This window comes from Bacillus rossius (assembly GCF_032445375.1).
Source record: "Bacillus rossius redtenbacheri isolate Brsri chromosome 4 unlocalized genomic scaffold, Brsri_v3 Brsri_v3_scf4_1, whole genome shotgun sequence".
In the NCBI taxonomy this organism is placed as follows: Eukaryota; Metazoa; Arthropoda; class Insecta; order Phasmatodea; family Bacillidae; genus Bacillus; species Bacillus rossius.
Window position 1 is genome coordinate 30,927,315 of NW_026962010.1, and position 25,536 is coordinate 30,952,850.

At 40.4% G+C, this 25,536-nt stretch overlaps 1 long non-coding RNA gene across 1 annotated transcript; it reads right to left on the minus strand.

Annotated features, from left to right (window-relative positions):
* Positions 1–15,680: 15,680 nt before the first annotated feature.
* On the minus strand, positions 15,681–20,788 carry LOC134541691 (uncharacterized). Its single transcript, XR_010076682.1, has 2 exons — positions 18,960–20,788; positions 15,681–18,814 (listed from the first exon to the last, which is right to left on the minus strand). It is a non-coding gene; the product is annotated as an uncharacterized LOC134541691 (long non-coding RNA).
* Between the last annotated feature and the right edge of the window lie 4,748 nt (positions 20,789–25,536).

Here is a 25,536-nt window from a genome sequence, read left to right on the forward strand (position 1 = left end):
ATGGCAGCAGTGGTCCTCCCAGGTGTCTGAATACACTATGATGTCGTCCAGTTATGCTAAGGGGAACTGCCCGATGTAGCCCTCCAGCACATGGGTCATCATGCACTGGATGGTGGAAGGGGCGCACTTCAGGCCGAATGGCATGGCTCGGAACTGGAATTTCCGTCTGTCTGGCACCGTGAACGCCGTCTTCTCCCGGTCCCTGTGTCGTATGGGCACCTGCCAGTAACCGAACTTCAGTTCCAGGGTGCTGAAGACCTGGGCCCTTCCCAAGCCGGCTACGGCGGCCTCGATGCTAATCTGGGGGGCGGGGCTCTGACAGTCACGGCGTTTAACGGCCGTAAGTCCACGCAGAATCTACTTGTCCCATCTTTCTTAGTGGCCAGTACAATGCACGCATTGTACCGGCTGTGGGATGGCTCGATGACTCTGTTGTGCAGCAACTCGTCCACCTGCTCCCAGATGGTTCGCTGCTCGAGAAACCCATAGCCTCGAGGCGGGTCAAACACTGGGTCATCAGTCAGGGTTGGGATGCAATGTTCGGTGACGGTGGTCCGCCTCAAGGTTATGTCCACTGCAAACACTTCGGGTCGGGCGGTGAGGACCTTGTTTACCTCAGCCCGGTAGGAGGGGAGACGTCGTGGCACACGTCCGCCAGGGTCAGCACCGTGTCCTTTCGGAGGGGCGTCTGTCCTAGGGCGTACACCACATACTTCTCGGCTTTTCCCAGGTTGAGGCGGGGAGGTCCTAGCTCCAAGACCGCATCTTGCTGGACCAACCAGGGGAATCCTAGCACCATCTCCTCACACAAATCTTGCACTAAAGCTGCAGACACGACTATTTAATTCTTGTGTACTCACCACGATCTCAGCATGTCCCAGCATCCACTCGGCATGTGTGGTGGTAGCCAGGTGTAGCTCGTCGACGCCCGGACACAACGCACCTGCGGGCACGAACGCGGGATGTACGAAAACATCGCTCACTCTCGTGTCGACAAGCGCGGCAGCTGGCCAGCCGTTGACCGCCACAGCGATGCGGAACAGGTTGTCCCGTGCACTGTGGTGGATGTGGTATCGCGTGCGCCTCCTGGCGCGGCTGCGTGGCGGGTCACGCCGCCTGGAATCACCGCGGGCACTTGTTGTGCCAGTGGCGTTCTCCACGCGTGTATCGCAAATGACACAGGGGGACTTGCTCCATTGCTCCGGCGTCCCGCTGTGATCGCTCCGCTTGCCAAGCCGGCGGCGCCTCGATGGCTCGTGGTCCTCTGCGTTGTTGTGAGGGTGAGTCCCGTAGTGTGGTGGTCCGCTGGACATCCGGTGGGCTGTCACCCCCTCGGGTGCTCGTGGTCGGGCCACCCTTGCAGGCTCGCTGGAAGTTGCGTTCCGTCTCGCGTGCTTCCTGCACATATTCTGCTACACCGCCGGTGTGGCAGCGACGCAGAAAAGGCTGCAGCTCGTTCCTCACTAAGCCCATGATGATGGGCAGTGCCCCGGACAGGGGGGTGCCAGGCGAGATGCGGCGGAACAATTGGAGTTTCGTGGCGATGAACGCCTCCACGGCCTCGCTGTCCTTCTGCCAAGCCCCATAGAGTTAGGCGGAACACTCGACGAGGGGCGATCCTGTGTCGAACCGGTGTCGGAACGTTTCGGTGAACTCGCCCCACGCATGGCAAACCGGCCCCACATGCCCAACCAGCCCCGAGCAGTCCCTCGCAGCTGCTCGCCGACCCGCTCTGTTCACTCTGATTGGTGCATTATAACCCTACTCACACTAAAGTGAACGGTTCTGGAGATATGGAGTGGGTAAAAGTGCTCTTTTTTTTTTAAATTTTCAGAATTGATGGGAAAATGGGAAAAACATTAAATTATCACTGTGTAAGCGGAAATAAATCAACAATATCAGAATTAATTATATGTATTCAAGTAATTTGGATGCATATTACATCCCTACTTAGCAAAAAAATCTGAAAATGTACAAAAAATCATATTGAAAAACAAAGTAGTCATGTTAAATGCAATCTTAAATGAATGTAAAACATGAATCAGGATTCAGTACTCTCCAAACACTTCACCCTCCTCTTCTTCATCCTCGTCAATGATGAGTATGTCTCTGTTAACACATCCCAGGCCTGAGCAGTTGCCGCAATTCAAACCACTCTTCCTGCACTCACAGTTAAGTACACATTCGTCTTTGCATGCACACACAATGAGGGAAATTAGTTCTTGTGGAGCAGCGGGACTTGCTGTTGCATGAGGTCTCAGGTGTTCTCCAATCTTCTTCCACCCCCACTCAAGCGGATTCTTCCTCTCATTGAGCCACTGCTGCACTTGGTGGTAAACTCTGAATGAATGCTGCCTGGAAACTGCTGAAGTGGGGGGAAGTGCAGCCAACTTGAACAACGAATGTACAGGCTGTTTTGCAATTGCCTGCAAGTAACACTGGTAGCGAAGAGAATCTAGATCTTCAGTGTTCTTTGCTAGAAATATGGCAAAAAGGAAATGCTTCCCAGCATCAGCTACTGCACTCGGCTCAGCTTTGGGGTCGCTGAAGACAAGAATCTTCGTGCGAAGAGCCTTGTTGGCCTGGACTTTCCTAAATGCTGCAATTTTCCCCTTCTTGTAGATGGCTGAGACAGTGTCACATCCTGTGAAAGCGTATATTGCGAAGAGAACATCTTTCATCTCCCCAATGCCTCGCTGTATGTTAGAAATGGAGTACACTTTTTCCTGTTAATTGCCTTTCCCGGTAGCACCATTTTCAATTTGTTATCGAGGGGGCGCGTGGACAGTGAATAAGACTAATAAGTATGTGTCATTGTCTACTACGGAAGCTCCAAGTCATTTCTCTGCTTCATCAATCGCTGTAAGAACTATCATTAAGTCAGCATCACCCGGTGCTTGATGTACTGTGCAACCAGCTCTTTGCAAGTGCACTGTGAGGAGAAAATTAGTCCCATTTTGTTCTTAGCATTAGATAGAAATTAACTTTGACCGAGATTTACGTGAATTGAGTTTTCTACTTTCACTTCAACATGAGTGGTTGTCCGTGATCTGCACAAGTGTTCTTCATCTTTTGTGTTTCCTTTCTCATATCCATCAAAAACAACAGTACCTTGTCCATAATGAGTAATAATATAACTGGTGTATTACTCACAAATCTCCCTGTAGGTAGCTGTGCATCGCCAGACCACGCGATGAAGGATGTAGGGAACTTCCTCTGAATCTGAGGTTGCCGTCGTCCGGGGTCTCGCATTCGAGATCCGGCATAGTTCCTAGCGAGAAGGCTGGTTTTTTACTGAAAATGTGTCTGGGAGGGCGCCAGGCTAGCTCTATGGCTAACCACGAGGTGGGTCGTTGGGTGCGAATGCCCCTGCGTGGCCCGCTGGGATTGGCGGTGGTGGTCGTGGTGTGAGGGATCCCTGGTTATTGATGCACTACTGGCCCTACACAGCATAGCACGCTGATCTCTAACTGGATTGGGGAAGTTCACAAAATAACATACACGAGTCTGGTTTGCACTGTCGTATACACGTCGCGCACGGAGTGTGCGGAGTGGACGTTTAATTGAAATCGGTAGTTACACTTGCAGTTACAGTTACACTATGTACACTAATTTTCCCTACACAAATTACACTAGTTTGACACTGAGCGCTCTGACGCACCGTCATTAATACTAAGTCCTCACGCCAGTCGAGGTTGAGGGGAGGAGTTCGATTGGAGTCGGCCAATCCCATAAATTGTGAATGGCGACATCCTGGCCCACCTGTGTGGATTGCGGCTCGCTATGAAATTCGTTAAAAGTCTTTAAGTCGCTGTGGCCGGTGCCTGTGCACTTCGGCGATTACCCAAAAGTCTGTGATTGTGGGAGTCGGCCCGCGCCATGTGCTGCACTGACACGCGTAATGAGTTGTGCGGGGAGTTTACGTTTAAGCGGCTGGGATAGGCCCTACACCATAAAAGGACCGGGCGCACACGGGGAGTTAATTTCAATAAGGTTTTGGAGAGTGACCATAATTACCAGGAGTGAAATCGGTGAAGACATAGGTTGAAGGCTCCCCGTGGGACGCACGTCCGTCCCGGTCCGCGAATCGCTCGGTACTGGCATCTGTCCCTGGCACGAGGGGAGGGCTCAGCGTCCTCTCGCGCCAAAGTTTCTAAAGTTCGGTTATTCGGAAATTATTAAATTAATAAGAGATTGAAAGTGGCTCTAAATTCACACATTAAATAATAAAAATTAACCTAATACACAGATACATTTTAGGAATTGGATTCAACAAGTTTACATTAATTAAGTTTAAATAATGTGAGTCACACTGGAGACTGTTCGTCACTTGTTGACTGCTCCAGTGGCGAATGATACACAAACATTGGGGAGGTTAATATTAAGTCACACACTACTTTATTTAATTTAGGCTGAAGGCCGCAAGGGGAGCACTCACAAATGTATTAATAAAAATCCACACCTGAGTGACCTGGGCACTCCTATGTCGCACTTCCTTGGCACTGAGTTTTTAATTAAAAGTGATGTTATCATTAAATTTCATTGAATTTATAATGTACAGGAATTGTGGTGTCTGGTTGATTAGGGCATGGTCTTTAATTCTACCTTTTGATCCGGTGCTCGCCTGACTCGGGTGGGCCATGGCTAGGGGTGCGTTCCGTTAGCGGGGTTGGATACTGGCCGTTGCAGGTCGGGCTTTAGGGTGGCCTTCGGTCTGACGACGTCAAGGTTATCAAAGATTCGTTTTCCTCTGACACCAAAACTTACACCATTGAAGATTTTCTTCCCTTCTGCATTAGACCAGATTCGTCGAAGAGGGATAGAGGATAAATACATAATTCAAATTGGAATATTTCTACCAGTCTCTGATCACTCCTTACAATGCACACCATCCGATGTAAAAGAGTATTAGGGTTCACACATAAAGTGTCATTGTTAATTGTTACTGAATTAGTGATAGATGCTAGAGACTTCACAACTAACTTTCTCTTCAAGTGTATCTCACAGAATATTTTTCCCTCGATCTCTTTCAAGGCTACTACTCCAATTTCAAATGCTTTATCACAGTTCACGTTTTGATCTGCTACAACGCCTGTTGATAAAGAAGATAGTTCAGGGGTTTTTGAAAAAGGGATTGTGTTCCTCAAGCCAATAAATGAAAGTTTGCAAGTCTTTAGAATTTCTTTTCTGCATTGCCTCTCATAGCTTGACTTGTCCCGGGCTTCTGCGGGGGACCCTGGAGTGGTTCAGGTGGGGGTAAAAACCCCCGATGAGTGACGCGATCAGGCGTCTGGGCCGAAGAGCTCTTGCAGCCGTGCAGCAAGTCTGGCCGAGATGGGCTGCGGCCGCGGGTCCCGAGGGCTGTCACCAGCCGTATAGGGCTTCGGGGGGCGGCGGTCGGGGAGAGGAGGAACTTCGATGGTGATGAGGGGAGGAGCGGGAGAGCCGGTGGGTGAGACTGGGGTAGGGGGATGAGGGAACAGGAATTGAGCAGAGGGCGAGTGCCCTGGGGAGTAGGGAACAGGGGAGTATTGTCCAAGGGATTCAGGATGGTAGGTAGGGCTGGGTTCCGCCGGCCCAGTGAAGTAGCCCAGCTGGTACATCTCCTTCCGGGGTCGTCCCTGCTGGCGAGAGCACTTGCAGCCGGCCCCTTTTGGCATGGTGGGGCAGAGGGGAGGAGCAGGAGCGATCCCCGAGCAGGGGTCGCTGCCCTAGAGCAGGGAGAGGTAGGAGCAGTCCCCCAGAGAAGTCGCTGCCTATCAGAGGAGATGGGAGTAGGAGCGGTCCTTCAGAAGGGTCGCTGCCTACCAGAGGAGGTAGGAGTAGGAGCGGTCCTCCAGGGAGGTCGCTACCTAGATAATATTGTTCAAGTATTATTCCAGTTTTATTTCTCAAGAAATTACTGGGAAGAGCTTTCGAACCACTCACATCTGCTCCAACCAGCTTCTCCCTGGCTAATTTTTTTTTTTCCTAGCCTAAGTTAATTCTAAGTGTGTAGGGGAGGGTCCAGGTTAGGGGAGGACCTAAGTGTGTCTCAGGCCGGAGCCTATACACTCTACCATGCGGGTTTTTAACCATGCAGGACAAGGGCGCGTGCAATCAAGTGCGTGTTGGGGTTTACTGGCCAGCCATGGCTGCAATTGGCGCCATGACTGACGCCCCATTGGTCGCCTAGCTTAAAAGCTAGCTAAGTGTGACCCAGGTAAAACCTGCATAGACACAGGGAAAACCCTGGGCCGGTTCATGCGGGGATCAAATAACATGCATTAAGCAAGCAGGTAACTACTGGACAAGAGGAAGAAGGGTCCAGGTAAGAAGAGTTGGAGGGGCTGAAAAATCAACCTTGGTGGAGTTGGGTGCTTGGGCCTTGCGGCCCGCATTTAAAGTTGGGAGCTCCTGGGTTATTATTAGCCAGGGGCGCATGCGCCCCCAGGGGCGGGCGACTTCACGTCAGCCCAGCCACAGCTGCCCAGGCAGCCACAGTTAAGACAGAAGCGGGCAGACGAGCCAGTAAACCGGCTCGAACTGCTGGCTCTCGGAGCGAAAGGCAGCCTGACGTTGCGCCATCTTCATCTTCCTTCTTCAGGTCAACAGCAGTACTTCTCAAGCCAGGGTGGGGGGAGGGACCCAACCTCGCCACCCAAATACCACGAGACGGTTGAAGGTCGCGCCGCTCGAGGCTACTGCTGCCACACCTACAGCAGCCCCAGCTGGAGGTTCCTGATGTCTTCCTTCAGAGTTCCGATGCTTTTCAATTCCGTTGCGCGCGCAGCAGTTCACAGCTCCGCAAGTTCCAGCCCGCAGTTCGTCTACACTTCGCTACTAAGGCACATCGTTCTCCCTGGCTTAGCTCAGCCAGAGTAAATATACAATGCATGTACATATTCATCAGGGTGGGCACACCTGTACCATTCCTGTGCATCCATAGTAGAATTACAATAATATTTACATTCACTTGTATAATTCAAAGGCTTCTTGTTACAACACTGGGTATTTACATATTTGTCCTGAATTATGCTGGGCAGGTTGACAAAGTTTCCTTAATTTACCTTATCCTTTGTCTGCCATCTATGGGCGGGTGGCGTACTAAAGCTGGGTTTACAATTGATTTCCTTAAGAATTATAACTTAACATCGAGCACACGATTAAGTCACAACTACATTTTCCAGTTTATGATTGACATAGAAGTAGTTAATTCTAACCAATCACAGCACAAAACACATGGTCGGCCATTGTTCGAAACGGAGAAGCAGGTTTGAAATAGGTTATTGACAAATGGGATATCTATTTTTCGAAATTGATGATGATTACAAATGACAAATATACGAAATCTAACCCAAAATACTGCCTCGCTCGGTCCAATAATAAGACATAAACTTCCGGTTGAAAGGTTCCGGTTTGTTGTGATTGGTCGCTTCTCTTAAGTCTTAACGAAAAATATAAAATATAACCATTTCTGTTAAGTCTTAAGTCATCATATGGTTCACACACGACCCGTCAAAATTCACACACGACAATCATAAACCATTCCACTAGTTTACATAGAGTCATATGGTAAGTATCCGACTAAGTCTTAAGTCTTAATTCTTAATTTTCAATCGTAAACCCACCTTAACATTCCTCCCCATATATTATGTAGGATGGGTGGCGCACTTGGGGCTTGCGCTATCATAACAGCCGAGGCCAAACTGGTGGACATGACAAGCTCTATGTGCTGCTCTGAAGAGAGACTGTGCACTCCCGCAAATTCTTTCATTGCTTCGACTATCCGAGAACAGGTTGACATGGAGTTAATCCAAGTTGCAATAGTTGTCGCTGTGATTCCTGTGCCTCCGGTAAAGCCACCAATGGTACTCAAGGATCGCATCAAAACCTGTTCAATGGTCATGTCACTCCACACTCCAGACCAAAACTTCTCAGTGCGTCGGATGGTAAAAAAAAACCTATGGTTAACGAACAAATAGTGTTCTCCAGAGTTCATTAAGGTGTGAAGTTCCAGTGAGTTTTGTAGGTAAACATGCGCAGATTTAGCATAGTTGATGTGACCTGATGCATGGAAAATAAGGAGCATTTGGTGGACACAGTAAAGATGGAGGAGGAAGTCCCCGCTCCTCTCTGCTCTAATAAACATTCGAACTAGCTCAACCATTTCTATGAACTGAATCCACAGTTTTTGTGTTTGCCCTGATTCTTTCGATTGTTGAATTTGCTTTTCCAAACTTTCCACAAAGTTCTTCACTGCAGCTGACTGCGTAATATCTTCAGCCATTGCATTACCACGCTTAAAAGATGAATAGATGATATTCAGCTCATCTTTACCAACACTAATGCAAGCTTCATTAGTCTTCAAAAATACAGTAATGAGTGCCTCTTCGACTAGGAAGAGAGCACGAACGACCCTAGAGTAAGCTTTTACATTCATCATTTGTTCAACACTGTTTTTGGCATAGACTGTACTGTACAACTCTTCCAAGCCGCTTCCTGCCATGATGAATCCAATCACTGACAAAAACGACATTAACAGGTGAAAACCACCAAGTCGAATGAAGAGTGACTTTAAAGGGCTGTCATCAGATGCTGCAGCTACCATTTCACGAGCTTTAGCATACAAAGGCTGATCGAATGTCACGATCGTAGTGATTTGTCCATTGCTGGCACCTTTTTCGGCAGCTTGAAGAAGAGCTGTGTAGGTACCTATATTGTTGATGGGTTTGATGGAGCCAAATTGATGAATGGGAGAGGGACCACCGCGGATGTTTGTTACTCTTTCGTTGCGTACAATATTTCCATGCAACCACTACAACCAGGTTTACATTCTTCCGGGTCTTCCAACCAAGCACCACTCAACCAAAACAAATTCAGTGTTCGGTCATTTACAGATGATAGTTGTTTTATTTGCAGGGAAGCCATGTTTGTAGCAACTATTTTGGAATATCCAGATGTACTTGGGGCGCTGTATGTTTCCATAGCAAAGAGGCCTCGGTTTTCAACACCATGAGCAGTAATATTAATTCGAGGAACATTTTCTTCGACCTGAAGAGCAGATTTAGGTGTCACGCAAGCAATTCCACCCATGACATGAAATGTGTTATGGCCATCCAGAGTGTGCACATTGTAGTCTGCATTATCGAAAACGAATTTCACATATCCTTTCTCAATTCTTGTGCTCTCTTGGGAAGTGACCGATTTCTCATATTTCAAAACTTCCTTGTAAGGTACACAAACACCAACATTGCACAGGACATCAATTAAGACCCTTGAACCAAACTTCCTGTGTAATAACACACCCGTCCCAAGTTGGACAGGGGACAAAAATGATCTTGGACGGACAACACTCATTAAACTGGGACATATTGTAGTATTTTTCCTGTCAATAATTTGCTTCATCCTTTTAATTTTCTCGGGTGTTTGTCTTTTAGAAGTAGGCTGGATTATTTCAGATATCAGGACCTTTAGTACTTCAGGTCCTGGTTCAGCCCCTCCAGTAGCAATTTCACCAATTGTTGGAAACTGCGAACAGTCGTAACTTTTGGACTTGATCTCACGGCGAATAATAGCAGCCGCAGTTTTTATTACTCTTAGTTCCTCTTGAGCTTCGTTTTCCAAGTTTCGATTTTTATACCAGTTGTCTGTACATATTATAAGATGATCCAGAAAAACAAATAACACTTTTTTTTTCCTGGTAATAGGCCTACTGTAAAATGCAAACTGTTACCGTAGCGCTGAACCAGTTTTCTTTTCAAATGTTTGTCAGTGTATGGCTCAGTTACTGGATTCATTTGAAGTGCCGTCCGCCGGGACAGCCTAAGTTTCACCCCCATAGATCGACATGCACGAACAGTTCCGAAGTACGTCGCTCGATCGGGTAACTTCGGTAGTAGAAAAGCGCGGGCTATAGCTACAGCTTTTGAACGTGAACAATGATATCGTTTTTTGATCTAGCAAGAGATAAATTGCAAAATTGTACCAAAAGTGATAAAGATAACACTATTCCGGGATATGTAGACAGTGAAATCGGTTATAACAATTTCTTTGATGCCTTAAAAAGTGCAGGTTACTCGTTCTGTCAGAAGTAGTGCAGCACAGGAGCAATTCAAAATATTAGATTCAATTTTCTGTAGAAGACGAAGCAAGCAACATTAAAATGTTTATCTTGCTTGCTTCAAATCCTCAACCCTTATATCTGTCAATGAAGGAAATTAATTTAGCTTTCAGCTTGGTGACCTCTAGATCATTACAAAAAAATGAAGGGCTATAAAATGCTAATGATATGACAGAATGGGTGGGTGAAGTAACGTAAGAACTCTGAGAAAACCAACTAACCACTGCAATGTTTGCTGTGTTCCCCACTATCAAAAGATCCATTAATGACCCTGCTGATAATCAAACCCAGAGCACTTAAACACAGAGACTTAATGTTTGCCTCTAATGACCACATTTATAAGACCACAAACCTAATGCTTATTACCTTTTCCACCATTAATTTAATTACCTTACCTTTACAGATCGTGAGCAGCAGGTAATGACCAGTGTACTGAATGAAGTCTTTGAGATTAAGGGCTTCTTATGTGTAGGAATGTTTGCAATTTTTGAAACAGCCCTTTTCGGAATTTTATTATTCTACTACTGTTAAAAGTCTCTTCTTTACAAATTTGCTTTGTTCTCTGTTACTAATTATTATTAATGTAGGGCATCCTCCATCCATTGCATACCTTTAGTGAACATAATAACATATATTTTATTATATTTTTATTCTCCTCGCTGGTTCTGTATGTTCAACTACAGCTGATTCAGTTGTGTCTTTATATTTTTAATTATTTATTTCCATTGTTTTCCATGGCAAACAATACAAAACTTCAATGCCGTTAATCCAAAAATTGGAAGTAAATCATATTTTGAAGGTTTGCTATCTAACAAATCATTAGGTATTTAAAAATTTATTGTAATTTTTAAATTCAAGAAAATTTTTCTGATGTATGTTCTGAGAAAAAGACACATTTATGGAAGCTTACTGTAACACCAAAAATGAAGTATGATGTTACTGATATCATTTGTGTTTGATATAATTAATTATTAGTGTTAAAAGTGCATTTGCAGTGCTAATTTCTGATCCCGTTCACATACAGGCATAAGTGTGATAACTAAAATGAAGTATGACGATTTAAGAGTTAAATGTTATGTTTAATCTCTTTGCCTAACTGTTTGATGAATATTTTAAGTGCAAATGTGCAGTTTGTAGTTTTTATGTTAGATCTAATTCATATTATACAGGCTAACGTGCATTGTTTTATGAAGAATAGTGTTGTAACAAACTGTCAGATTAAATTGTTTTGTTCCAAAATAGAGCAATGCTCTTTGGAACATTGCAGAAAATAAAATTTTAAGAATTACAAAGTCTAGCACAAATATTAATGTAAATCAGCTCCAAGACTTAAGTTGTAAATGTGAAATTAGGCCTATGTGATTACAATCTTATGGCATTAAAGGTCTAGTAAGCCTACCTACATTTGTATTTTAAATAATCCAAGTTCATAAACATTTAAAGAAATTGCTGCAAATATTTCAGTTCAATGAACTGATTCAAATAAAAAATTATAGGTTTAAAGATAATCTAGTAATGAAGCCAATAGTATTATTAATTAAAATCTTGTCTGTAATCTCAGAACAAGGGCGCCCATACCCGGGGGCAGGGGGGGGCCGTGGCCCCCCCCTAGCTTTCAGGGAAGGAAAAAAAATAGTGTAGTCAGGTGCTTTACTTTAAAGAAAATTATTTAAATTCGGTATTATGTAGAAGTGGTTCAACACGAAGATATTATTGTATATCGTTTTTTACATGTCTGCTTCATTTTTTATGTTAGTTCAAGCATTAGTTTCTGCCGCTGCGATATAAGGTGTTGTGTACAGGGAGAAAACGCTGTTCAAGCGCAACGCCCGTGGCGAGTCATTCCCCTTCGTAATGCTACCCAAGCTCACGCGATAACACAACACAACAGATTTAGAACTGTCAGAGTTTAGACGACGCGACAGTTGACACGTGCTTGTAGACGGCGAAATGTTTTGCTACTTTTTCGTCATAATGTGTATGTTCACAAATAACATCTCAAAACAGAGATTTTTCAATAGTCTTTAGGTCTACAGTTTTATGCATCTGGTCTAGATTTAGTTTAGTGTATTCAGTCAGTATAAATAACTTAAGTGTAAATAAATCAGTGAAAGTGTTATTATGTAGTGTTTCTTAGATTTCCTCATTCGTCACATCCGTTCAGATTATTCACAATTTTTAAGGTAAGCTAACACCTTTAAAGTTACTCAAATAAGAATTATTGTCCAGAAAAGTCTACAACGTAAAATTTATGTTGGAATTTTGAATTTGAGGAAAACCACTTTTTCCCTTCAAAAGTGTTTAAAGGGATAAGGATTCCGCTACCTTCAGTAGACTCGTAAGCAATTTACACTAGAATCTCGATTTTACGTACGCTCACGGTCGCTTGGATTGCATTCGTAAAATCGTTATCTTCATAAAATTTTAAACACCCCACCCCGTGAAGATACATGTTATAATTTATTGAACGGAATATATATAATATTAAATAGTAAAAACAAGACTGCCATCTGCCCTCTGCCCTCCCTTGCGTTCCCCTTATTTTTTTTTAACATTCCACAACTTGCCTCATTGCATAGTGACATCACAGCGACTAAACACAGTTGCACCACGCATTGCATCATGTTAACTTTTGTGTGGTGACAGTAGGTTGTCCGACATGCCTTTCTTGGATATCTTTCCTTTTCGTAAGACGCGTGCTACTAAAATAAATTTATATTTGAGTTTGCAAACTTGTTCACTCCTTGCCAGAGACAACTGAAAACAGACGAGACTTTCCAGGGTTAGGTTGATGAGCTGGAAGAATTCCCTGCCTTGCATTTTTATGGACTTCACCTTATCATATTTATCAGTTAATCTTTAACAGATAGGCTTGAAGAATATGAATGAACGCACTTTTAGTAACATAATCGAGGAGATCAAGCACACAGTTCAGTGTACACCTGTACTGTTTCATAAAAGTGATCATAGGTAGGGACTGAAAAAATTCGCGGTTTCAATGACCACTCGGATAGACTCCACGATTCTCTATGTACTCGGGCAACTATCACCTGGTCATTGGCTACCGACTCGGGACACCTGTTTATTGCGATTCTTATGATTCGATACTTCTTTAGTTGAGTCTTTGCCATTGGCCTAGAGTCCTTCAGGTAAATTGCGGTCCAATCACTGACGCAGCATTAAGCTAAATGAGTTTGGATTCCAGCCTGTCTTGAAAGGAATCCGCGAATTTTTACTGTCTCTAATCATAGGCTTATTTGGTGAAGAAAAACGCTGCTCTGTAACGACAGACATTCATTAAAAACACAGTACATTTTAGTGCGAGAAGCCCTTGAATTTGTGATAGCCACAGGGAATTATTTGTTTGTATAGTAAGTTAAAAAAAAACTTAGTTGAAAATTCGCTCGTCACGTCTACTTGCTGTCAGTTATACCATTTTTGAGCGTTTTTTACTGGGAAACCGATGCAGCGAAGGTAATGAATGCGACACATGTCAAGATAATGCCTAATGGCATGGGTTGTTGGATATTAGCGGAAAGGAGAGGAAGTAGCTACTCAATATCGTTTCTTTCTCTCACGCTTCACAAGGTTTCAAGCTCAGTTGCTATGCTCACGAGCTGGAAATGTTGGAATGAGTAAGTAATGTTGAGTATAGTTCATTTGCGGTAAAATATATATTTTTACGGCCTTGACATAATTTTTCAATCGAAGAAATTTCAAACTTTGCGACAAATAAAGTGTAACTAGTCCATTTTTTCTTTTCGATTTTGAGTTTGATGCCGCAATAACTTATACAATATTCACTAACGGTAAATGGCTGTTGTATTAGCTTTAAAATATGAATACGCTGTGCATAAAAAATTAATATTTTTATATGTTTTCATAGTGTTTTTTTAATTTTTATTAAATATATTTTGGTGTCAAAATTTCCGAATTTTAGTTGGTTCCTGAAAAATGTATTCGTAAAAACCCGGCTTCGTTGAGTCCGGGCTCCGTAAAATCGAGGTTCTAATGTACTCTTAATTCTGAAGTTAAGTACTGAACATGTTATTTAAGGGTTTATCAGGGCCGTATTTACGCGCAGGCTATCTAGGCTGTAGCCTATGGGCCCGCACCACACGACACGAAAAAAAATTATACTGCGATGTGGATCTTCTTATATTCTTAAAATACGCGTCGACATATTGTCCAGTTGTTTTGTGTGGATTAATTGCGCTGAACTAAACTCTTCTGTGTAAAGCTGATTATGAGTTATGTCAGCATTTAGAAATTTTCGATTATTTTCATTGGTTTTGGTGTCACTTAATTCCTTAACCTCTAAATAAATACTGTTTGATTAAATTGTCTAGTTTAATAATAAACTAATTTTTTCTGCGCTTTACTATCACTTAATAAACTTATAGTCCTCGACTACTGAATCCATCTGTGCTAATTCTAAATGATAAGCAATTATGATTCATATCGAAACATAGTAATATTCATTTAATTGTGAAACAATTTTTGACTATAATTATAAGCGTATTTCAGGTGTTACATTTAAAAACAACTGTTTTCTGACTGTGATAACATATTTAAATCGTTTCTCTCCCAAAGTTGAATCTTTTGACCAACACGTTTTCAACTTTATAATTATTTTAATTTAATTTGTACGCGACATTTATTTAGGGGTAAAGAGAGCAATTAGTTGAAGGACTGTATTCTTGATATCCGTGTACCCGAGACGCTGTAAAAGTTTAAGGACTGTATTCCTGCATTTTTAATGCTAAAAATTCATTTGTTTCAATAAAATAGTTAATATTTAATTAATAAAGTAGCCAATAAAGATTTTTTTTTATGGCGAATGAGTACTGTGGTCTAGTATTTTAGTAACAGGACAAAAAATTTTAACAGGGTCAGAACTGGAACTATTTTATGGCTAGTAACAAGCCGCAGTTAAGTCTTCCAAAAGATTAAAAATACTTCATACCCCTAAGTCTGGCCCCCCCCTACAAATTATCATATGGGCGCCCTTGTCTCAGAAGTCAGAGAAGTTGAACCCTCATGCAAAACCCAGAGCTGGTAGGCAATAATTTTTTTAATTTATTAATCATTTTCGGATTTTTTTTTATATCAAAGATTGATTAATTTACATTGATTGATACCAAACATATACAAGAACTTCAGAATACAGATTTTCCTTCATATTGAAATATTGTTATTTAAAAAAAATTATTTTCTTTTATTGATAATACACTTATTGGAATTGGCTCTAGAATATAATAGTGAATACGTAATCTGTACTTGTCTATGATTTGTTTGTTTTTTATGTAAGTGTATATAGTAGTGTTTTTTTTTTAATGGTTGTTGGCTAGTGTTATGTATGTATGTGCACTATATGCAAATGGTAGTTCTGATAGTATATGTTCATAATAACTAATATACTGATATCAGACTAGCTCAAAATTGGTCTGTATTGTACATATATGAATACTTTATAAGATATGTATTGAAATATTATTTGAGTTAAGGAAAATTGTTACTGTAGAGTGTAGATGTTTGATTGATTATTGAAAAAAAAATTCCTTCTGACAACCATTAATAATTTTTACTGCTTTTTATTAATCTTCATAAAAATTCACAAGTCACCATGGTTACCATCTTCCAGCCACAAAACAAATATTATCAGTGATTTTAAAATACATCAATAAATATTATCAGTGATTTTAAAATACATCAATAAATATTATCAGTGATTTTAAAATACATCAAATAAACTCTCTCGCTGCATTCACGAAATCATTGCTTATTTACATTCGCCAGCCAAAGAGTAGATTAAAAAAAAGCTGTTCTCCACAAGCCTGAAACAAAAAAGAAATCAAAGTTAAATGATTTATATTGTGCTAAAGAGAAATGAAACTGATAAATAAATGTATCAAAGAAAAAAGTTATGCATACCAGAATGATAAATTAATTTCAAAACCATTTTAGTTAGAAATTTGATACATTAAATATTTTGGTATATTCTCATTTATGTACTACAATTAACATTTTTCTTTGTCCTTTCAAATAGATATTTTTTCCAAATACTTTTTGACAAAAACTCATTTATGTGAAAAAAAATTATATGAAAAACATAATTCTATTGCTCTTGTGCCCATTATTGCAGAAAAACTAGGTATTTAACAATCCAAGTAACTACACAATTTTAGAAGTTTATTTCTCAGGGCCTCAAGTGATGTAATTGCTTGTTATTAGCTTAAGCAAATCTAGGCTTTGACTCAAGCAAAATTTTTACAAGTTGAATTAATTTCACGTAATGCATGTCACAAAAGCAGTTAATTTTTTTTTTTTTTTTTTTTTTTTTTAAGTATCTAACCAAAGTCTTTGGGGAGAGTATTAGTAGGTAGGTTACCAAAATTTGTAAGATTCTATATATATCCTATATGTTCATATTTTAGTTGTATCAACAAAATGCCTACACAAGAATAGATGTCAGCATGTTATTTTGCAGCAGTCGATGGCATTACTTCATAGTACAGTTGTGAAATCACTACAAAATGTGTCGGATGTATATTGCAATGATTTACAATTATTATCGGTAATCGCATAACTGCAGAGTTCAGAGCGTGTTAGAAAATTAAAATATACCACACATTGTTCTTTTTTTGTTTCTAATAATATTAGTTTATATTCCTACAAAGATGGATTCAGAAATTTCCTAGAGTAACAACTTTTCCACACAAACCAAATTTGATAAATAGTAATTCTTAGTACTATGTACTTCGCCAAATAAATTATTTTTAAAGTCTAGGTAAACTTACCTAAAGAATAATTGCTTACACCATTTTACAGTAGTTATGAAGAAGTTACCTTTCCCTAACCATTTTCATGATTTAACAGCACTTATGTAACTAACCTAACCAAGTATTGCAACTGTGAACTACAGTATAACCCTGTAATTGTTTTCAAGTGAGCATGCGGAAAAAAACATAAGCAGTCGATGGAAATTTAGCCATTCCAGTGTTTTAACGTTTTACCAATGGATTCATTAAGAAAATATAATGTTAAAAACCATTGATCAGTACCCTTGATGCTTGAATTTGCTTAACCAATCCAACAATTATACAACTTCATTGTGCATCAATAAAGTAAATCAATCATCAATACAGTAAACGTCTTCGATTATACTGCGCTAATTCCCAAATATATTTTTAAAAAATTGAAATAAATTGTTTAACAGTAGTTTAATGTTAAAGTAGGTAAGTATAAACAATACAAAATTTGTAAAATCATGTGAATGGTTGGTTAGCTAAATTTAAAAAAAGTAATTTTCTTTTGTTGCTGCTTATCCATAAATTAAATTATAAAATTTTGAAAATACCGCTTCAGACACTAAAAACCTTCCTCTATTAAAACTGTAAACAGCTTTTCTTAATTCCTACTGGTTTTCAAGAAATCACATTTTGCAGGTCACGCTAGATAGCTTATGCAGTGAAGCAGCTGTTACCATTTTCCCCTCTAATTGCATAGCAGATCCTGTGGTTTTCCATATATATAAGAATGTATATATTTTTTATTTGAATATTATAACCTAATGAAACGTAAATAATAGTTTTAAAAAAAGTTACGAGTCTCTAATGTGTATCCAAACCAAAACGCCAACCCTTGACAGGGATTTTTTATAGCAGTATGGAGGCGCAAAGCGCAGATTAGTTACCTGCAATAGCACGTAACCTGACGTATAAAAGGAATCATTTGTTACAAAATGAAAATTTATTTTATATGTCAGGTTATGTGTTGTCTCACGTAAAAAATCAGAATTTTGCACCTATAAACTGCTAAAAAATATCGCTCTCAAGGACTGATGCTTTGGGTTTGGAATGCACAATAAGGAGTCACATAACTTTTTTAATGTGTTAATTTATGTTACTGCATTGCAATATCCAAATAAAAAATAGACAATTTGTGTATGAAAAACAACAAGATCTGCAACTCAATTAAAGAACAACATGGTGACAGGCCCTTTACTGCACAGGTAATGTAATGTAACCTATAAACAGTGATTTCTCAAAAACCAGTCTGAATTTAGAAAAAACTTTTTTCAGAGTAAATACAGGTACATATTTAAAGTTAAAAAAAAAGTGTCCAAAGTTTATTTTGCATACAAAAAGCAGCAATGTGAGATAATAACCTAAAAAAATCACTGTAAAATGTATATTGGTTGGTTAGATTAGGTTAGTAACATCCAACCGTTCAATTGATTTTACAGAATTTTTAATTGGTGCTATTCCAAGCTAACCAAATGTAAATTCCACTGTACTTAGAATCACTGTACGTATAATGTTACTAACCTAACAAATTTCACTGTATTTTTAATCCAGCTAACCCAAGGGCAGTATCTCAATATTACAGATTTGTAATAAATAATCCTAACCTATCCACATGTTAAACATGATAAACTACTTGCAGTATCAAACAACCCTCATAGAGAATAATAATTTTAAACATGTCAGGAAGTAAAAAACACTTTAGGAATTTATAATTTTTCCTGCAATACCCCAAATTATATTAAGTGCACTCACCTCAATGTAATTCAGCTCTGGTAACAATCATTTTAAAATACTTTTACTTAAATGCGGTTAACTGCTACACACCACCAGAAAACATTTCTTATGATTTTATATTTTATACGTTGTGCGCTCATGAACATAAGATGAAATCTCCACACGCTACCTAAAATTTAAAAAGATAAGCCTATAGTGTACAAAAATTTATATAAGAAATGATTACTTGCCAAGAATAACACAAGCAATGTTAACTTGTAAACGGACAAAACTAATCTCCTAACAAATCAAACAGAAATAGCTCAATAACTTACCTGAAAATCTCATAATTAGTAAAAGGAAATATTTGTGTACATGTGTTTTACTCTTAAAAAAATATAAAATAACATTAGTCAACAATTTTTTGATCAATATTGCAATGTTTGTTTTGAACGTACAGATAAAAAAAAAAAAAAAAAAACCGAACATGTACGAACCAGCCCGAAGGGCATGTCGATCTATGGGGGTGAAACTTAGGCTGTCCCCGTCCGCCGCGGTCTCGTGTTCGAGGTCGGGCGCAGGTCCTAGCGGGGTGGCTGGCTTTCTTAGAGATTTCTGTTCCGGGAGGGCGCCAGGCTAGCTCGGTGTCTAACCGTGTGATGGTCGTGGGTTCTTTGTCCCAGCGTGGTCCGCTAGAACCGTCGGCAGTGATGGAATTTGTTTCCTGACTAGGTTGGGTTGTTTAGGTTAATTTACATACACTGTTCTGGTTGTTCTACGGGTCGCACGTCGCGCACGGGAGGTGCTGGGTGGACGTTTTATTGTTCACGATTTACACTGGTTCATTACATTGGGCGCGAGGTCTACTCGGCGGTACATGACTGCCAATGAGGCGTCGGAACACGTAGAAATTTTGATTACACTATTATTACAATTACACTTGACAAAACGGCACTCTGTGGTGCTTTTACGTACACGATTACACTGCACACGTTATCTGAGAGGGACACCTGCGTGCCTCTACGTGTGTTTACTTATTAAGTCCTCACGCCAGTCGCAGTTGAGGGAGAGCGTTCGATTAGCATCGGCTAATCTCGTAATCAGTAACTTGCGACGCGCGGGCCCACCTGTGTGGACCGCGGCTCGCTACTAAATTAAAAACACGTTTAAGCTTGGATGTAGCCTGTGCCTGTGCACTGGGCGATTAACTAAAGTTCTAGGGTGGCGGGAGACGGCCTGTACCGTATACTGCACGGCCCCACGTAATGCTTTGTGTGGGGCGTGTTAAATTGACGCGGCTGGGTTAGGCCCTACACCGGAAAAGGACCGGGCGCACACGGGGAGTATTTAAAAAAAGGTTTTGGTTGTGACTATAATTACCAGATGGACGTTCGGTGAAACAAAGAGATGCTGGCTCCCCGTGGGACGTGCGTCCGTCCCGGTCCGCGAGTCGCGCTGTACTGGCGTCCGGCCCTTGCGCGAGGGGAGGGGTGAGCTCCCTGTCGCGCCAGAGTTTCTAAAGTTCCGTTATTCGTAAAAATCTATATAATTAACTAAATTTAAGTGGCTCTAAATTCACATAATAAAACATAATGATTAATTTAATATCTATATGTTTTAGAAATGACATTTACTAAGTTCGTCTAAAATAAGTTTGAATATTGGAGTCAAGCTGGAGACTGACTGTTTCTTGGTAACTACTCCAGTGGCGAATGATAATGCTAATTTGGGGCGGTTTGCATTACGTCACACGTTTCACTACTGAATTTAGGCTGAAGGCCGCAAGGGTTGCACTCACAGCTGTTTTAGTAGAAAGCTACACGTGAGTGACCCGGGCACTCCTACGTCGCACTCTATTAATTAGGGGCTTTTGTTTGTTTCTGATTACTTTATTATTGTGTGGGGAATTTTGTAGGCATGGGGAGTGCGTTGCATGCGTAATTAAAATGGTTCACTATTCTCTACCTTGGGCTGCGGTCCGCTCACTTGACTCAGGTGGGCCATGGCTAGGGGTGCTTTCCGTTAGCGGAGCAGAGTACTGGCGGGTGCAGGTCGGGCTTTGGGGTGGCCTCCGGCCGTACGATGACAGAAGATACATAGTTTGTAATTCTTGAAAAGCATACTGACATTCATCATTTTCCTCCAAGTAATCACACAACTTTTCGAAAGCATGTTCTCTGTAAGCATCAGCGCTTGACCCACCTTTGGTTGTTGCTGCTCCTTTTTCGGGCTGTGATGATCCTGGTTTCTGGAATCTCTGGTAGCAGTACCAGTGGTATCTCCCATCAGAACTGACGAGGTCTATGACGTGAGAGAGCCTCACACTTACTTCATCTCCCCACTTGTCGTGTCTGTTATTTGCTTTAGTTCGTATGCTTTCAATAACTTCAAGTTTTTGTACTAAACTCCACTTTTCCTGGGCTTTCCACACACTTTCGGCCACAAAGAAAACATAATTTTTTTAAATCAAAAGACTGACGGTGTATTTTTGCTGGAGGAGCCGCTTCATGTTTAGGTGGCTTTGGACGTAATATATAAGTTTGTCGACCCTTACCATGCACTTGGAATGAGGAATCATGTATGAACTTTTCTTTCACTCCATCCTTACGAATTTCACTACACTGTATAATTTTGTCCACCGCCTTTCTGGTCAGAGGAATGAGTTTACCACCCTTGTCCCTACAAGATTTCAACACACACTTCCATAATTTACACACTATCAAATGACTATCACATATAATTGTATAGTAGTTTAATATTTCACACAGTTATCTAAACACGAACCATTAAAAAATAACCTAGAAGTTCAAGAAGAATCATATTCACATACACGCACTCAACGGGTCTTCCACTGTGACTGAGGGAAAGAGACATAATGATGCCGGTTATACTCGCAAGTTTGGGAAGGGAAAGGGAGGGTGGGAAAGCGATAAGAAGGGTGACGCCAGGCGGTTGGCCGGCCCTTCCCCCTTCCTCCAACTGGTGTAGTGGCCTTGTACCGGCGACCGTGCGTGTATTGAACCGATCCTTACAATGGGAACTTTTGAGTTACTTCAGTTTACACATAGGCGTGCGCACGGTAGGTGCCACAGGTGCCTTGGCACCACCATTAGGGTTAACGTTATTTTGTTTTTTAGAAGCAGAAATAATACATACTTACAAAAATCCGTATTATTTCCAAAAAATATGTTTTCCAATCGTGTCGAGATACAGATATGTGCTCATAACACTATCAGTAGGTACAGTGAAACCTCTATTTAACAAATCTCAAGGGACCAAAATTTGTTGTGTTTGTTGTAAAGGGGTTTGTTAAATGGAGGTTTCGCACGATATATTTCTAGTCATCATAAAGCTTCACATAAATGGCTAGAACTGTATTTCAGACTGTTTAATACAATATGAGGAATTAAACATGAAAAAGTACATAGAATACACTTGTTTAATGGCCAACTATTTGATGCTTGGAAATTTATCAATTCCCATCCGGAGTGCTTCCTGGCGTGCCTTTTATTGTAAAATCGGCCCAGAGACGTTGATGTTAGATGCCCTAGCCTCCATTAGCCAGTCAAAAAGTATCTTGTTCAAATCATCAATTTTACATACTTTCACAAGTTTTCGATTTGTTCCTACCAGAGAAGCGTTGTTTTTGATCTGTTCCCGGTTGGATAATATGGTCGAAAGTGTAGACGCCGGGAAGTCGAAACGTTTAGCTACCTATCACTTTTTTTTTCCACCTTCATCAACAGGATTTAAAATTTCTAATTTTATTTTAACGTCAATCTGTTGCCGCTTTTTAGGATTAGAATTCATTTTACAGTAGTACCGTGTTGATTTCCGTAACTACGTCTGGAAATAAACAACAGTGAAAAATTGAAAAAAACGTAAATTGTCCTCCACCATAGATAAATATATTTGCGTGTGCGCATCTATAACCATAGAAACGCAAAATATACTAGTTGTTCGTCTTGCCAGAGCGATGGTACGAGAGGTTTCCGCCACTAGCGCTAAATGTACCCGCCATTTTGAACAAAGTGTGGCATGTATACACGACTTGTGTTATCCATGATGCTTTGTTTATTTATTGTCTTCCGCGATGGTGCATATTATTTTACGGTTATACGCACGTATTTTTTAAGCAGTGAATGCAAAAAAATTAGTGGATGTCTTGTAGGAGATGTTTATTTTTGCGTGTTTTTCAAAAGCGGCAGTTCGTTGTAAAGGGAATTTCACTATTTCGGAACAAATAAAATTCGGTATTTAGAGGTTAAAACAGCATTGATCTTATGGCGGTTCGGTGGGACCAAAATTTTATTTCGTTGCATAGGGTTTTTCGTTAAATAGAATATTCGTTAATGGAGGTTTTACTGTATATCAATTACCAATCGAACCAACTATACACACGGAAACAAGCCAGTTGCAATTACTTGTGTTCTACACGTGGGCCGCGGCTACGAAACTTCTGAAATATAAATACTTCTCATAGTTCTCCTCGAATTACATAGAATGCGCGCTGTGTGTCTACTGTTCACTCCACTCGGCAGGCGCACGGAATAATAGCCGCCGTCCGCCAGGGTTTATTTAAAAAAAGAGAGAGAGTTTAGTTAGTTAAAAGGATAGGCTTACTCGATGACTTATATGCAGTCGCCGACAAAACATTTTTGTTGTATTTCAAAAGTTAAAACTTTTGCCCACTCTTATTTGTGTATTTTTATTATTTTAATATTTTACATATTTAAGGAATGTTACAAAAACTCCCTTGATTTGTTGATTTTAAAACTTAAAATTTGAGAATGTTTTTTATAGCATTTATTTGGCGTCTTCAGAAAACATATAAGTACGGTTTTTCAAAGCCACCAGCATGAATTCCGTGCAAACAATTTATGCAATTTACTTTATGGCTCAACAAAGCTTAAAACTGTAAATAGTTTAGTAGTTTTCCTGGTGATTATAACGTTCAAAGCCATAATTTGTCATAAAAAATGTTAAAATTTTTACATCTGTGTATTTAATGTTTTTGTTCGGAAACACCTTAAATAGCACCATTTTGCGCTTTCAAATCCAAATTTTTCTGGGGGAGGACCCCCGGACCCCCAGCTTTAGGCTCGGGGTCCGTGAATGACAGGGCTGTTGTGTAATCTGGCACCACCAATACTGAAGTCCTGCGCACGCTTATGAGTTTACATAGTGATATTTTAATGTGTTTCCAACAAATCTGAAAAAATTTTAAAATGTGCACTTTTACCCCCTCCGTATCTCGGGAACCATTCACTTAAATGTGATTATGTATGTATGTGATTTTGTTTGTAATTTAATGTAGATTATTTTTGTACAGAATAATGTTTGCGCTAAAATGCATAGTTTTCGAGATATTTGCAAAAAACGGAGAAAAACTACCATTTCACCCACTTCCCACCCCCTCCCTCACTAACCCGACGCTCAAATTAGTGTAACTTTTTATTACATACTAAGGGGAAGTGGATAGAACAATTTGGCGTTGGAGGGAAACTTTTTTTTTGGATGTTGGGGTTTGCCCGTTTTTTGGGCTATTTGCACCGTACTAATATTCATTAACTTGAATATGACATCACATTTGAGTGATAAATATATATTTAAGCCTAAAGATTAATAAATTCAAATAGTTACAAAATATTTTAATACTATTAAGGCCACACACACATACTGATAATGCAATAATCTGTGGACTTGGAAGTGGGTATCGTGGGGAGAACAGTGTAGAGGTGGCCAGGGCCGGTGCAAGGTAAATTGGCGCCCTAGGCGAAAAACCTTAATTCCTCCTCCTCCTCCCCCCCCCCCCCCCCCAACCCGATCACCCGGCCGGACACCCCCAAAAAATTGTCCTTGCCTCAAAATACATCGCGTAAGCCTAATATTTTGTCAACAATCAAATGTAAGCAGGCTTGTGTTTTTTTTCTTTTTTACTTATTACAAATCATAAACAGGTCACCGTGGACTTTAAATAATTACTTATATCAATATAAACATTCCAAACTGTTACAAAAATCCATTTTCATCTAGTTTCAATAATCGTTAAACATATTATATCAGCTGTTATGTGTCGTGCTGCGCCGCCCCCAGCTACTTGGCGCCCTAGGCGGTTGCCTAGTTCGCCTATATGGACGCGCCGGTCCTGGAGGTGGCAATAGTTTATTGTGTGACTATCGGAGAAAAAAATTCTTCAGTGGATAGGTTCATACTTTGAATGAATTTCAAGTGAGATTTTGTTGAATGGGCCGGGGGCATTTGAAAAGCCTAAGAGCGGGCAAATAGCACTCACACAATCAGGCCGTCCCCGCATTACCTCGGACCTCGGCCGAGACAGAGCTCGGTCAAGCCGAGGCACTGCTCAAGATGTAAATACTCTACGGAGAGGAAAACAAGATTACTAAATTGCAGGTTCAGAGGATGAGAAATTGATAAAACTGGGACCCAACTGAAATTTCTAAAAATGTTTTATGAAATATGTAAAATATGGAAAGTTTGCACGAGACCCGAGTAAGGATAAAAACATATAAAAATTATTGCCTATAGAAGGAAATGAGTTTGATCAAAAATCAAGTAATCTACAAGATATCACTTATAGGCATAGTGTCTTGTGAGAGGTGGTAGCTCCTTGTGAATAACCCTTAAAAGGGATATATAATGCTAAGAACTGTTTCAAATTTATCAAGCTGAAAGAAATGCATTGAATGAAAAAATTGTTTAACCATTCGCAATACATTACACAAAATCATTTAAAAATTATTTGTTTATTTATCGACAAAAAAAAAGTAACCAACACATACAGGAAAATTGAAGTTCAAAGGGTAGAATTTGCAGAATTCAGATCACAAAAATCACAATTATAGACCTAAAACAAAAGCATTAAGTATGATTGAAATAAAACTTGCTGGG